Below are 14,252 nucleotides of genomic sequence, written 5' to 3' on the forward strand. Positions count from 1 at the left end.
TGTACTACAATTCCCATAAGCCCCTACCAGCATTTGCTAGCAGAGGCTCATGGGAGTTACAGTCCACCGACATCTCAAAGGCCACAGTTTGACTAATTCAACCTTAGAGACAACTGAGGCCTGCTTGGTGATCGTGGACCATTCCAGTTCTCGCTCACAGGGTATGTTATATGGAGAAAAAAGATGATTTGAAGGTGTTTAGACAAAAAGGGATAATTAAACTGCACTCCTCCACATTTCCATGGACTACAATTCCCATAAGCCCCTACCAGCATTTGCTAGCAGACACTCATGGGACTTACAGTCCACAGACATCTCAATGGCCACAGTTTGACTAATTCAACCTTAGAGACAACTGAGGCCTGCTTGGTGATCGTGGACCATTCCAGTTCTCGCTCACAGGGTATGTTATATGGAGAAAAAAGATGATTTGAAGGTGTTTAGACAAAAAGGGATAATTAAACTGCACTCCTCCACATTTCCATGGACTACAATTCCCATAAGCCCCTGCCAGGATTTGCTAGCAGAGGCTCATGGGACATATAGCCCACAGACATCTCAAAGGTCACAGTTTGACTAACCCAACCATACAGACAACTGAGGCCTGCTGGGTAACTATGGACCATTGCAGTTCTCATGGACCTCTGAGCCCCTCTTCTATGAAAGCTGCCTTTTTAGGGGAGAAATATGAAAGTTGATTTTAAACCTCTTAGGGACAAATCGAGGTCTGCTGGACGACTGTGGCCACAAGTTCTTCCAGACCTCTCCCATAGGTTGCCTGTTATGGGGAGAGGAAGAAAATGTGACTTTAATCTACTTAGGGACAAACTGAGGCCTGCTGGGTAACTGTTGGCCGTTCCAGTGCTCTCAGACCTCTCTCATAGGGTGTCGGTTATGTGGAGAAAATGATGATTTGAAGCTGCTTAGACTAGAAGGGATAATCAAACTGCACTCCTCCACATTTCCATGGACTACAATTCCCATAAGCCCCTGCCAGCATTTGCTAGCAGAGGCTCATGGGACATATAGCCCACAGACATCTCAAAGGCCACAGTTTGACTAACCTAACCATACAGACAACTGAGGCCTGCTGGGTAACTATGGACCATTGCAGTTCTCATGGACCTCTGAGCCCCTCTTCTATGACAGCTGCCTTTTTAGGGGAGAAATATGAAAGTTGATTTTAAACCTCTTAGGGACAAATCGAGGTCTGCTGGACGACTGTGGCCACAAGTTCTTCCAGACCTCTCCCATAGGTTGCCTGTTATGGGGAGAGGAAGAAAATGTGACTTTAATCTACTTAGGGACAAACTGAGGCCTGCTGGGTAACTGTGGGCCGTTCCAGTTCTCTCAGACCTCTCTCATAGGGTGTCGGTTATGTGGAGAAAATGATGATTTGAAGCTGCTTAGACTAGAAGGGATAATCAAATTGCACTCCTCTACATTTCCATGTACTACAATTCCCATAAGCCCCTACCAGCATTTGCTAGCAGAGGCTCATGGGAGTTACAGTCCACCGACATCTCAAAGGCCACAGTTTGACTAATTCAACCTTAGAGACAACTGAGGCCTGCTTGGTGATCGTGGACCATTCCAGTTCTCGCTCACAGGGTATGTTATATGGAGAAAAAAGATGATTTGAAGGTGTTTAGACAAAAAGGGATAATTAAACTGCACTCCTCCACATTTCCATGGACTACAATTCCCATAAGCCCCTACCAGCATTTGCTAGCAGACACTCATGGGACTTACAGTCCACAGACATCTCAATGGCCACAGTTTGACTAATTCAACCTTAGAGACAACTGAGGCCTGCTTGGTGATCGTGGACCATTCCAGTTCTCGCTCACAGGGTATGTTATATGGAGAAAAAAGATGATTTGAAGGTGTTTAGACAAAAAGGGATAATTAAACTGCACTCCTCCACATTTCCATGGACTACAATTCCCATAAGCCCCTGCCAGGATTTGCTAGCAGAGGCTCATGGGACATATAGCCCACAGACATCTCAAAGGTCACAGTTTGACTAACCCAACCATACAGACAACTGAGGCCTGCTGGGTAACTATGGACCATTGCAGTTCTCATGGACCTCTGAGCCCCTCTTCTATGAAAGCTGCCTTTTTAGGGGAGAAATATGAAAGTTGATTTTAAACCTCTTAGGGACAAATCGAGGTCTGCTGGACGACTGTGGCCGCAAGTTCTTCCAGACCTCTCCCATAGGTTGCCTGTTATGGGGAGAGGAAGAAAATGTGACTTTAATCTACTTAGGGACAAACTGAGGCCTGCTGGGTAACTGTGGGCCGTTCCAGTTCTCTCAGACCTCTCTCATGGGGTGTCGGTTATGTGGAGAAAATGATGATTTGAAGCTGCTTAGACTAGAAGGGATAATCAAACTGCACTCCTCCACATTTCCATGGACTACAATTCCCATAAGCCCCTGCCAGCATTTGCTAGCAGAGGCTCATGGGACATATAGCCCACAGACATCTCAAAGGCCACAGTTTGACTAACCTAACCATACAGACAACTGAGGCCTGCTGGGTAACTATGGACCATTGCAGTTCTCATGGACCTCTGAGCCCCTCTTCTATGACAGCTGCCTTTTTAGGGGAGAAATATGAAAGTTGATTTTAAACCTCTTAGGGACAAATCGAGGTCTGCTGGACGACTGTGGCCACAAGTTCTTCCAGACCTCTCCCATAGGTTGCCTGTTATGGGGAGAGGAAGAAAATGTGACTTTAATCTACTTAGGGACAAACTGAGGCCTGCTGGGTAACTGTGGGCCGTTCCAGTTCTCTCAGACCTCTCTCATAGGGTGTCGGTTATGTGGAGAAAATGATGATTTGAAGCTGCTTAGACAAGAAGGGATAATCAAACTGCACTCCTCCACATTTCCATGGCCTACAATTCCCATAAGCCCCTACCAGGATTTGCTAGCAGAGGCTCATGGGACATATAGCCCACAGAAATCTCAAAGGCCACAGTTTGACTAACCTAACCATACAGACAACTGAGGCCTGCTGGGTAACTATGGACCATTGCAGTTCTCATGGACCTCTGAGCCCCTCTTCTATGACAGCTGCCTTTTTAGGGGAGAAATATGAAAGTTGATTTTAAACCTCTTAGGGACAAATTGAGGTCTGCTGGACGACTGTGGCCACAAGTTCTTCCAGACCTCTCCCATAGGTTGCCTGTTATGGGGAGAGGAAGAAAATGTGACTTTAATCTACTTAGGGACAAACTGAGGCCTGCTGGGTAACTGTGGGCCGTTCCAGTTCTCTCAGACCTCTCTCATAGGGTGTCGGTTATGTGGAGAAAATGATGATTTGAAGCTGCTTAGACTAGAAGGGATAATCAAATTGCACTCCTCTACATTTCCATGTACTACAATTCCCATAAGCCCCTACCAGCATTTGCTAGCAGAGGCTCATGGGAGTTACAGTCCACCGACATCTCAAAGGCCACAGTTTGACTAATTCAACCTTAGAGACAACTGAGGCCTGCTTGGTGATCGTGGACCATTCCACTTCTCGCTCACAGGGTATCTCTTATATGGAGAGAAAAGATGATTTGAAAGTGCTTAGACAAGAAGGGATAATCAAACTGCACTCCTCCACATTTCCATGGACTACAATTCCCATAAGCCCCTGCCAGGATTTGCTAGCAGAGGCTCATGGGACATATAGCCCACAGACATCTCAAAGGCCACAGTTTGACTAACCTAACCATACAGACAACTGAGGCCTGCTGGGTAACTATGGACCATTGCAGTTCTCATGGACCTCTGAGCCCCTCTTCTATGACAGCTGCCTTTTTAGGGGAGAAATATGAAAGTTGATTTTAAACCTCTTAGGGACAAATTGAGGTCTGCTGGACGACTGTGGCCACAAGTTCTTCCAGACCTCTCCCATAGGTTGCCTGTTATGGGGAGAGGAAGAAAATGTGACTTTAATCTACTTAGGGACAAACTGAGGCCTGCTGGGTAACTGTGGGCCGTTCCAGTTCTCTCAGACCTCTCTCATAGGGTGTCGGTTATGTGGAGAAAATGATGATTTGAAGCTGCTTAGACTAGAAGGGATAATCAAATTGCACTCCTCTACATTTCCATGTACTACAATTCCCATAAGCCCCTACCAGCATTTGCTAGCAGAGGCTCATGGGAGTTACAGTCCACCGACATCTCAAAGGCCACAGTTTGACTAATTCAACCTTAGAGACAACTGAGGCCTGCTTGGTGATCGTGGACCATTCCACTTCTCGCTCACAGGGTATCTCTTATATGGAGAGAAAAGATGATTTGAAAGTGCTTAGACAAGAAGGGATAATCAAACTGCACTCCTCCACATTTCCATGGACTACAATTCCCATAAGCCCCTGCCAGGATTTGCTAGCAGAGGCTCATGGGACATATAGCCCACAGACATCTCAAAGGCCACAGTTTGACTAACCTAACCATACAGACAACTGAGGCCTGCTGGGTAACTATGGACCATTGCAGTTGTCATGGACCTCTGAGCCCCTCTTCTATGACAGCTGCCTTTTTAGGGGAGAAATATGAAAGTTGATTTTAAACCTCTTAGGGACAAATTGAGGTCTGCTGGACGACTGTGGCCACAAGTTTTTCCAGACCTCTCCCTTAGGTTGCCTGTTATGGGGAGAGGAAGAAAATGTGACTTTAATCTACTTAGGGACAAACTGAGGCCTGCTGGGTAACTGTGGGCCGTTCCAGTTCTCTCAGACCTCTCTCATAGGGTGTCGGTTATGTGGAGAAAATGATGATTTGAAGCTGCTTAGACAAGAAGGGATAATGAAACTGCACTCCTCCACATTTCCATGGCCTACAATTCCCATAAGCCCCTACCAGGATTTGCTAGCAGAGGCTCATGGGACATATAGCCCACAGACATCTCAAAGGCCACAGTTTGACTAACCTAACCATACAGACAACTGAGGCCTGCTGGGTAACTATGGACCATTGCAGTTCTCATGGATCTCTGAGCCCCTCTTCTATGACAGCTGCCTTTTTAGGGGAGAAATATGAAAGTTGATTTTAAACCTCTTAGGGACAAATTGAGGTCTGCTGGACGACTGTGGCCACAAGTTTTTCCAGACCTCTCCCTTAGGTTGCCTGTTATGGGGAGAGGAAGAAAATGTGACTTTAATCTACTTAGGGACAAACTGAGGCCTGCTGGGTAACTGTGGGCCGTTCCAGTTCTCTCACACCTCTCTCATAGGGTGTCGGTTATGTGGAGAAAATGATGATTTGAAGCTGCTTAGACTAGAAGGGATAATCAAATTGCACTCCTCTACATTTCCATGTACTACAATTCCCATAAGCCCCTACCAGCATTTGCTAGCAGAGGCTCATGGGAGTTACAGTCCACCGACATCTCAAAGGCCACAGTTTGACTAATTCAACCTTAGAGACAACTGAGGCCTGCTTGGTGATCGTGGACCATTCCAGTTCTCGCTCACAGGGTATGTGTTATATGGAGAAAAAAGGTGATTTGAAGGTGCTTAGACTAGAAGGGATAATCAAATTGCACTCCTCTACATTTCCATGTACTACAATTCCCATAAGCCCCTACCAGCATTTGCTAGCAGACACTCATGGGACTTACAGTCCACAGACATCTCAATGGCCACAGTTTGACTAATTCAACCTTAGAGACAACTGAGGCCTGCTTGGTGATCGTGGACCATTCCAGTTCTCGCTCACAGGGTATGTTATATGGAGAAAAAAGATGATTTGAAGGTGTTTAGACAAAAAGGGATAATTAAACTGCACTCCTCCACATTTCCATGGACTACAATTCCCATAAGCCCCTGCCAGGATTTGCTAGCAGAGGCTCATGGGACATATAGCCCACAGACATCTCAAAGGCCACAGTTTGACTAACCCAACCATACAGACAACTGAGGCCTGCTGGGTAACTATGGACCATTGCAGTTCTCATGGACCTCTGAGCCCCTCTTCTATGAAAGCTGCCTTTTTAGGGGAGAAATATGAAAGTTGATTTTAAACCTCTTAGGGACAAATCGAGGTCTGCTGGACGACTGTGGCCACAAGTTCTTCCAGACCTCTCCCATAGGTTGCCTGTTATGAGGAGAGGAAGAAAATGTGACTTTAATCTACTTAGGGACAAACTGAGGCCTGCTGGGTAACTGTTGGCCGTTCCAGTGCTCTCAGACCTCTCTCATAGGGTGTCGGTTATGTGGAGAAAATGATGATTTGAAGCTGCTTAGACTAGAAGGGATAATCAAACTGCACTCCTCCACATTTCCATGGACTACAATTCCCATAAGCCCCTGCCAGCATTTGCTAGCAGAGGCTCATGGGACATATAGCCCACAGACATCTCAAAGGCCACAGTTTGACTAACCTAACCATACAGACAACTGAGGCCTGCTGGGTAACTATGGACCATTGCAGTTCTCATGGACCTCTGAGCCCCTCTTCTATGACAGCTGCCTTTTTAGGGGAGAAATATGAAAGTTGATTTTAAACCTCTTAGGGACAAATTGAGGTCTGCTGGACGACTGTGGCCACAAGTTCTTCCAGACCTCTCCCATAGGTTGCCTGTTATGGGGAGAGGAAGAAAATGTGACTTTAATCTACTTAGGGACAAACTGAGGCCTGCTGGGTAACTGTGGGCCGTTCCAGTTCTCTCACACCTCTCTCATAGGGTGTCGGTTATGTGGAGAAAATGATGATTTGAAGGTGCTTAGACTAGAAGGGATAATCAAATTGCACTCCTCTACATTTCCATGTACTACAATTCCTATAAGCCCCTACCAGCATTTGCTAGCAGAGGCTCATGGGAGTTACAGTCCACCGACATCTCAAAGGCCACAGTTTGACTAATTCAACCTTAGAGACAACTGAGGCCTGCTTGGTGATCGTGGACCATTCCACTTCTCGCTCACAGGGTATCTCTTATATGGAGAGAAAAGATGATTTGAAAGTGCTTAGACAAGAAGGGATAATCAAACTGCACTCCTCCACATTTCCATGGACTACAATTCCCATAAGCCCCTGCCAGGATTTGCTAGCAGAGGCTCATGGGACATATAGCCCACAGACATCTCAAAGGCCACAGTTTGACTAACCTAACCATACAGACAACTTTGGCCTTCTGGGTAACTATGGACCATTGTACTTCTCATGGACCTCTGAGCCCCACTTCTCTGGGAGCTTCTTTATTATGGGGAGAAATATGAAAGTTTATTTTAAACTGCTTAGGGACAAACGGAGGTCTGCTGGACGACTGTGGCCACAAGTTCTTCCAGACCTCTCCCATAGGTTGCCTGTTATGGGGAGAGGAAGAAAATGTGACTTTAATCTACTTAGGGACAAACTGAGGCCTGCTGGGTAACTGTGGGCCGTTCCAGTTCTCTCAGACCTCTCTCATAGGGTGTCGGTTATGTGGAGAAAATGATGATTTGAAGCTGCTTAGACTAGAAGGGATAATCAAATTGCACTCCTCTACATTTCCATGTACTACAATTCCCATAAGCCCCTACCAGCATTTGCTAGCAGAGGCTCATGGGAGTTACAGTCCACCGACATCTCAAAGGCCACAGTTTGACTAATTCAACCTTAGAGACAACTGAGGCCTGCTTGGTGATCGTGGACCATTCCAGTTCTCGCTCACAGGGTATGTGTTATATGGAGAAAAAAGGTGATTTGAAGGTGCTTAGACTAGAAGGGATAATCAAATTGCACTCCTCTACATTTCCATGTACTACAATTCCCATAAGCCCCTACCAGCATTTGCTAGCAGACACTCATGGGACTTACAGTCCACAGACATCTCAATGGCCACAGTTTGACTAATTCAACCTTAGAGACAACTGAGGCCTGCTTGGTGATCGTGGACCATTCCAGTTCTCGCTCACAGGGTATGTTATATGGAGAAAAAAGATGATTTGAAGGTGTTTAGACAAAAAGGGATAATTAAACTGCACTCCTCCACATTTCCATGGACTACAATTCCCATAAGCCCCTACCAGCATTTGCTAGCAGAGGCTCATGGGAGTTACAGTCCACCGACATCTCAAAGGCCACAGTTTGACTAATTCAACCTTAGAGACAACTGAGGCCTGCTTGGTGATCGTGGACCATTCCACTTCACGCTCACAGGGTATCTCTTATATGGAGAGAAAAGATGATTTGAAAGTGCTTAGACAAGAAGGGATAATCAAACTGCACTCCTCCACATTTCCATGGACTACAATTCCCATAAGCCCCTGCCAGGATTTGCTAGCAGAGGCTCATGGGACATATAGCCCACAGACATCTCAAAGGCCACAGTTTGACTAACCTAACCATACAGACAACTGAGGCCTGCTGGGTAACTATGGACCATTGCAGTTCTCATGGACCTCTGAGCCCCTCTTCTATGACAGCTGCCTTTTTAGGGGAGAAATATGAAAGTTGATTTTAAACCTCTTAGGGACAAATCGAGGTCTGCTGGACGACTGTGGCCACAAGTTCTTCCAGACCTCTCCCATAGGTTGCCTGTTATGGGGAGAGGAAGAAAATGTGACTTTAATCTACTTAGGGACAAACTGAGGCCTGCTGGGTAACTGTGGGCCGTTCCAGTTCTCTCAGACCTCTCTCATAGGGTGTCGGTTATGTGGAGAAAATGATGATTTGAAGCTGCTTAGACAAGAAGGGATAATCAAACTGCACTCCTCCACATTTCCATGGCCTACAATTCCCATAAGCCCCTACCAGGATTTGCTAGCAGAGGCTCATGGGACATATAGCCCACAGACATCTCAAAGGCCACAGTTTGACTAACCTAACCATACAGACAACTGAGGCCTGCTGGGTAACTATGGACCATTGCAGTTCTCATGGATCTCTGAGCCCCTCTTCTATGACAGCTGCCTTTTTAGGGGAGAAATATGAAAGTTGATTTTAAACCTCTTAGGGACAAATTGAGGTCTGCTGGACGACTGTGGCCACAAGTTCTTCCAGACCTCTCCCATAGGTTGCCTGTTATGGGGAGAGGAAGAAAATGTGACTTTAATCTACTTAGGGACAAACTGAGGCCTGCTGGGTAACTGTGGGCCGTTCCAGTTCTCTCACACCTCTCTCATAGGGTGTCGGTTATGTGGAGAAAATGATGATTTGAAGCTGCTTAGACTAGAAGGGATAATCAAATTGCACTCCTCTACATTTCCATGTACTACAATTCCCATAAGCCCCTACCAGCATTTGCTAGCAGAGGCTCATGGGAGTTACAGTCCACCGACATCTCAAAGGCCACAGTTTGACTAATTCAACCTTAGAGACAACTGAGGCCTGCTTGGTGATCGTGGACCATTCCACTTCTCGCTCACAGGGTATCTCTTATATGGAGAGAAAAGATGATTTGAAAGTGCTTAGACAAGAAGGGATAATCAAACTGCACTCCTCCACATTTCCATGGACTACAATTCCCATAAGCCCCTGCCAGGATTTGCTAGCAGAGGCTCATGGGACATATAGCCCACAGACATCTCAAAGGCCACAGTTTGACTAACCTAACCATACAGACAACTGAGGCCTGCTGGGTAACTATGGACCATTGCAGTTCTCATGGACCTCTGAGCCCCTCTTCTATGACAGCTGCCTTTTTAGGGGAGAAATATGAAAGTTGATTTTAAACCTCTTAGGGACAAATTGAGGTCTGCTGGACGACTGTGGCCACAAGTTCTTCCAGACCTCTCCCATAGGTTGCCTGTTATGGGGAGAGGAAGAAAATGTGACTTTAATCTACTTAGGGACAAACTGAGGCCTGCTGGGTAACTGTGGGCCGTTCCAGTTCTCTCACACCTCTCTCATAGGGTGTCGGTTATGTGGAGAAAATGATGATTTGAAGCTGCTTAGACTAGAAGGGATAATCAAATTGCACTCCTCTACATTTCCATGTACTACAATTCCCATAAGCCCCTACCAGCATTTGCTAGCAGAGGCTCATGGGAGTTACAGTCCACCGACATCTCAAAGGCCACAGTTTAACTAATTCAACCTTAGAGACAACTGAGGCCTGCTTGGTAATCGTGGACCATTCCACTTCTCGCTCACAGGGTATCTCTTATATGGAGAGAAAAGATGATTTGAAAGTGCTTAGACAAGAAGGAATAATCAAACTGCACTCCTCCACATTTCCATGGACTACAATTCCCATAAGCCCCTGCCAGGATTTGCTAGCAGAGGCTCATGGGACATATAGCCCACAGACATCTCAAAGGCCACAGTTTGACTAACCTAACCATACAGACAACTTTGGCCTTCTGGGTAACTATGGACCATTGTACTTCTCATGGACCTCTGAGCCCCACTTCTCTGGGAGCTTCCTTATTATGGGGAGAAATATGAAAGTTGATTTTAAACTGCTTAGGGACAAATGGAGGTCTGCTGGACGACTGTGGCCACAAGTTCTTCCAGACCTCTCCCATAGGTTGCCTGTTATGGGGAGAGGAAGAAAATGTGACTTTAATCTACTTAGGGACAAACTGAGGCCTGCTGGGTAACTGTGGGCCGTTCCAGTTCTCTCAGACCTCTCTCATAGGGTGTCGGTTATGTGGAGAAAATGATGATTTGAAGCTGCTTAGACTAGAAGGGATAATCAAATTGCACTCCTCTACATTTCCATGTACTACAATTCCCATAAGCCCCTACCAGCATTTGCTAGCAGAGGCTCATGGGAGTTACAGTCCACCGACATCTCAAAGGCCACAGTTTGACTAATTCAACCTTAGAGACAACTGAGGCCTGCTTGGTGATCGTGGACCATTCCAGTTCTCGCTCACAGGGTATGTGTTATATGGAGAAAAAAGGTGATTTGAAGGTGCTTAGACTAGAAGGGATAATCAAATTGCACTCCTCTACATTTCCATGTACTACAATTCCCATAAGCCCCTACCAGCATTTGCTAGCAGACACTCATGGGACTTACAGTCCACAGACATCTCAATGGCCACAGTTTGACTAATTCAACCTTAGAGACAACTGAGGCCTGCTTGGTGATCGTGGACCATTCCAGTTCTCGCTCACAGGGTATGTTATATGGAGAAAAAAGATGATTTGAAGGTGTTTAGACAAAAAGGGATAATTAAACTGCACTCCTCCACATTTCCATGGACTACAATTCCCATAAGCCCCTGCCAGGATTTGCTAGCAGAGGCTCATGGGACATATAGCCCACAGACATCTCAAAGGCCACAGTTTGACTAACCCAACCATACAGACAACTGAGGCCTGCTGGGTAACTATGGACCATTGCAGTTCTCATGGACCTCTGAGCCCCTCTTCTATGAAAGCTGCCTTTTTAGGGGAGAAATATGAAAGTTGATTTTAAACCTCTTAGGGACAAATCGAGGTCTGCTGGACGACTGTGGCCACAAGTTCTTCCAGACCTCTCCCATAGGTTGCCTGTTATGAGGAGAGGAAGAAAATGTGACTTTAATCTACTTAGGGACAAACTGAGGCCTGCTGGGTAACTGTTGGCCGTTCCAGTGCTCTCAGACCTCTCTCATAGGGTGTCGGTTATGTGGAGAAAATGATGATTTGAAGCTGCTTAGACTAGAAGGGATAATCAAACTGCACTCCTCCACATTTCCATGGACTACAATTCCCATAAGCCCCTGCCAGCATTTGCTAGCAGAGGCTCATGGGACATATAGCCCACAGACATCTCAAAGGCCACAGTTTGACTAACCTAACCATACAGACAACTGAGGCCTGCTGGGTAACTATGGACCATTGCAGTTCTCATGGACCTCTGAGCCCCTCTTCTATGACAGCTGCCTTTTTAGGGGAGAAATATGAAAGTTGATTTTAAACCTCTTAGGGACAAATTGAGGTCTGCTGGATGACTGTGGCCACAAGTTCTTCCAGACCTCTCCCATAGGTTGCCTGTTATGGGGAGAGGAAGAAAATGTGACTTTAATCTACTTAGGGACAAACTGAGGCCTGCTGGGTAACTGTGGGCCGTTCCAGTTCTCTCACACCTCTCTCATAGGGTGTCGGTTATGTGGAGAAAATGATGATTTGAAGCTGCTTAGACTAGAAGGGATAATCAAATTGCACTCCTCTACATTTCCATGTACTACAATTCCCATAAGCCCCTACCAGCATTTGCTAGCAGAGGCTCATGGGAGTTACAGTCCACCGACATCTCAAAGGCCACAGTTTGACTAATTCAACCTTAGAGACAACTGAGGCCTGCTTGGTGATCGTGGACCATTCCAGTTCTCGCTCACAGGGTATGTGTTATATGGAGAAAAAAGGTGATTTGAAGGTGCTTAGACTAGAAGGGATAATCAAATTGCACTCCTCTACATTTCCATGTACTACAATTCCCATAAGCCCCTACCAGCATTTGCTAGCAGACACTCATGGGACTTACAGTCCACAGACATCTCAATGGCCACAGTTTGACTAATTCAACCTTAGAGACAACTGAGGCCTGCTTGGTGATCGTGGACCATTCCAGTTCTCGCTCACAGGGTATGTTATATGGAGAAAAAAGATGATTTGAAGGTGTTTAGACAAAAAGGGATAATTAAACTGCACTCCTCCACATTTCCATGGACTACAATTCCCATAAGCCCCTGCCAGGATTTGCTAGCAGAGGCTCATGGGACATATAGCCCACAGACATCTCAAAGGCCACAGTTTGACTAACCCAACCATACAGACAACTGAGGCCTGCTGGGTAACTATGGACCATTGCAGTTCTCATGGACCTCTGAGCCCCTCTTCTATGAAAGCTGCCTTTTTAGGGGAGAAATATGAAAGTTGATTTTAAACCTCTTAGGGACAAATCGAGGTCTGCTGGACGACTGTGGCCACAAGTTCTTCCAGACCTCTCCCATAGGTTGCCTGTTATGAGGAGAGGAAGAAAATGTGACTTTAATCTACTTAGGGACAAACTGAGGCCTGCTGGGTAACTGTTGGCCGTTCCAGTGCTCTCAGACCTCTCTCATAGGGTGTCGGTTATGTGGAGAAAATGATGATTTGAAGCTGCTTAGACTAGAAGGGATAATCAAACTGCACTCCTCCACATTTCCATGGACTACAATTCCCATAAGCCCCTGCCAGCATTTGCTAGCAGAGGCTCATGGGACATATAGCCCACAGACATCTCAAAGGCCACAGTTTGACTAACCTAACCATACAGACAACTGAGGCCTGCTGGGTAACTATGGACCATTGCAGTTCTCATGGACCTCTGAGCCCCTCTTCTATGACAGCTGCCTTTTTAGGGGAGAAATATGAAAGTTGATTTTAAACCTCTTAGGGACAAATTGAGGTCTGCTGGATGACTGTGGCCACAAGTTCTTCCAGACCTCTCCCATAGGTTGCCTGTTATGGGGAGAGGAAGAAAATGTGACTTTAATCTACTTAGGGACAAACTGAGGCCTGCTGGGTAACTGTGGGCCGTTCCAGTTCTCTCACACCTCTCTCATAGGGTGTCGGTTATGTGGAGAAAATGATGATTTGAAGCTGCTTAGACTAGAAGGGATAATCAAATTGCACTCCTCTACATTTCCATGTACTACAATTCCCATAAGCCCCTACCAGCATTTGCTAGCAGAGGCTCATGGGAGTTACAGTCCACCGACATCTCAAAGGCCACAGTTTGACTAATTCAACCTTAGAGACAACTGAGGCCTGCTTGGTGATCGTGGACCATTCCAGTTCTCGCTCACAGGGTATGTGTTATATGGAGAAAAAAGGTGATTTGAAGGTGCTTAGACTAGAAGGGATAATCAAATTGCACTCCTCTACATTTCCATGTACTACAATTCCCATAAGCCCCTACCAGCATTTGCTAGCAGACACTCATGGGACTTACAGTCCACAGACATCTCAATGGCCACAGTTTGACTAATTCAACCTTAGAGACAACTGAGGCCTGCTTGGTGATCGTGGACCATTCCAGTTCTCGCTCACAGGGTATGTTATATAGAGAAAAAAGATGATTTGAAGGTGTTTAGACAAAAAGGGATAATTAAACTGCACTCCTCCACATTTCCATGGACTACAATTCCCATAAGCCCCTGCCAGGATTTGCTAGCAGAGGCTCATGGGACATATAGCCCACAGACATCTCAAAGGCCACAGTTTGACTAACCTAACCATACAGACAACTTTGGCCTTCTGGGTAACTATGGACCATTGTACTTCTCATGGACCTCTGAGCCCCACTTCTCTGGGAGCTTCCTTATTATGGGGAGAAATATGAAAG

This window comes from Paroedura picta, chromosome 9 (genome assembly GCF_049243985.1).
Source record: "Paroedura picta isolate Pp20150507F chromosome 9, Ppicta_v3.0, whole genome shotgun sequence".
Classification (NCBI taxonomy): domain Eukaryota; kingdom Metazoa; phylum Chordata; class Lepidosauria; order Squamata; family Gekkonidae; genus Paroedura; species Paroedura picta.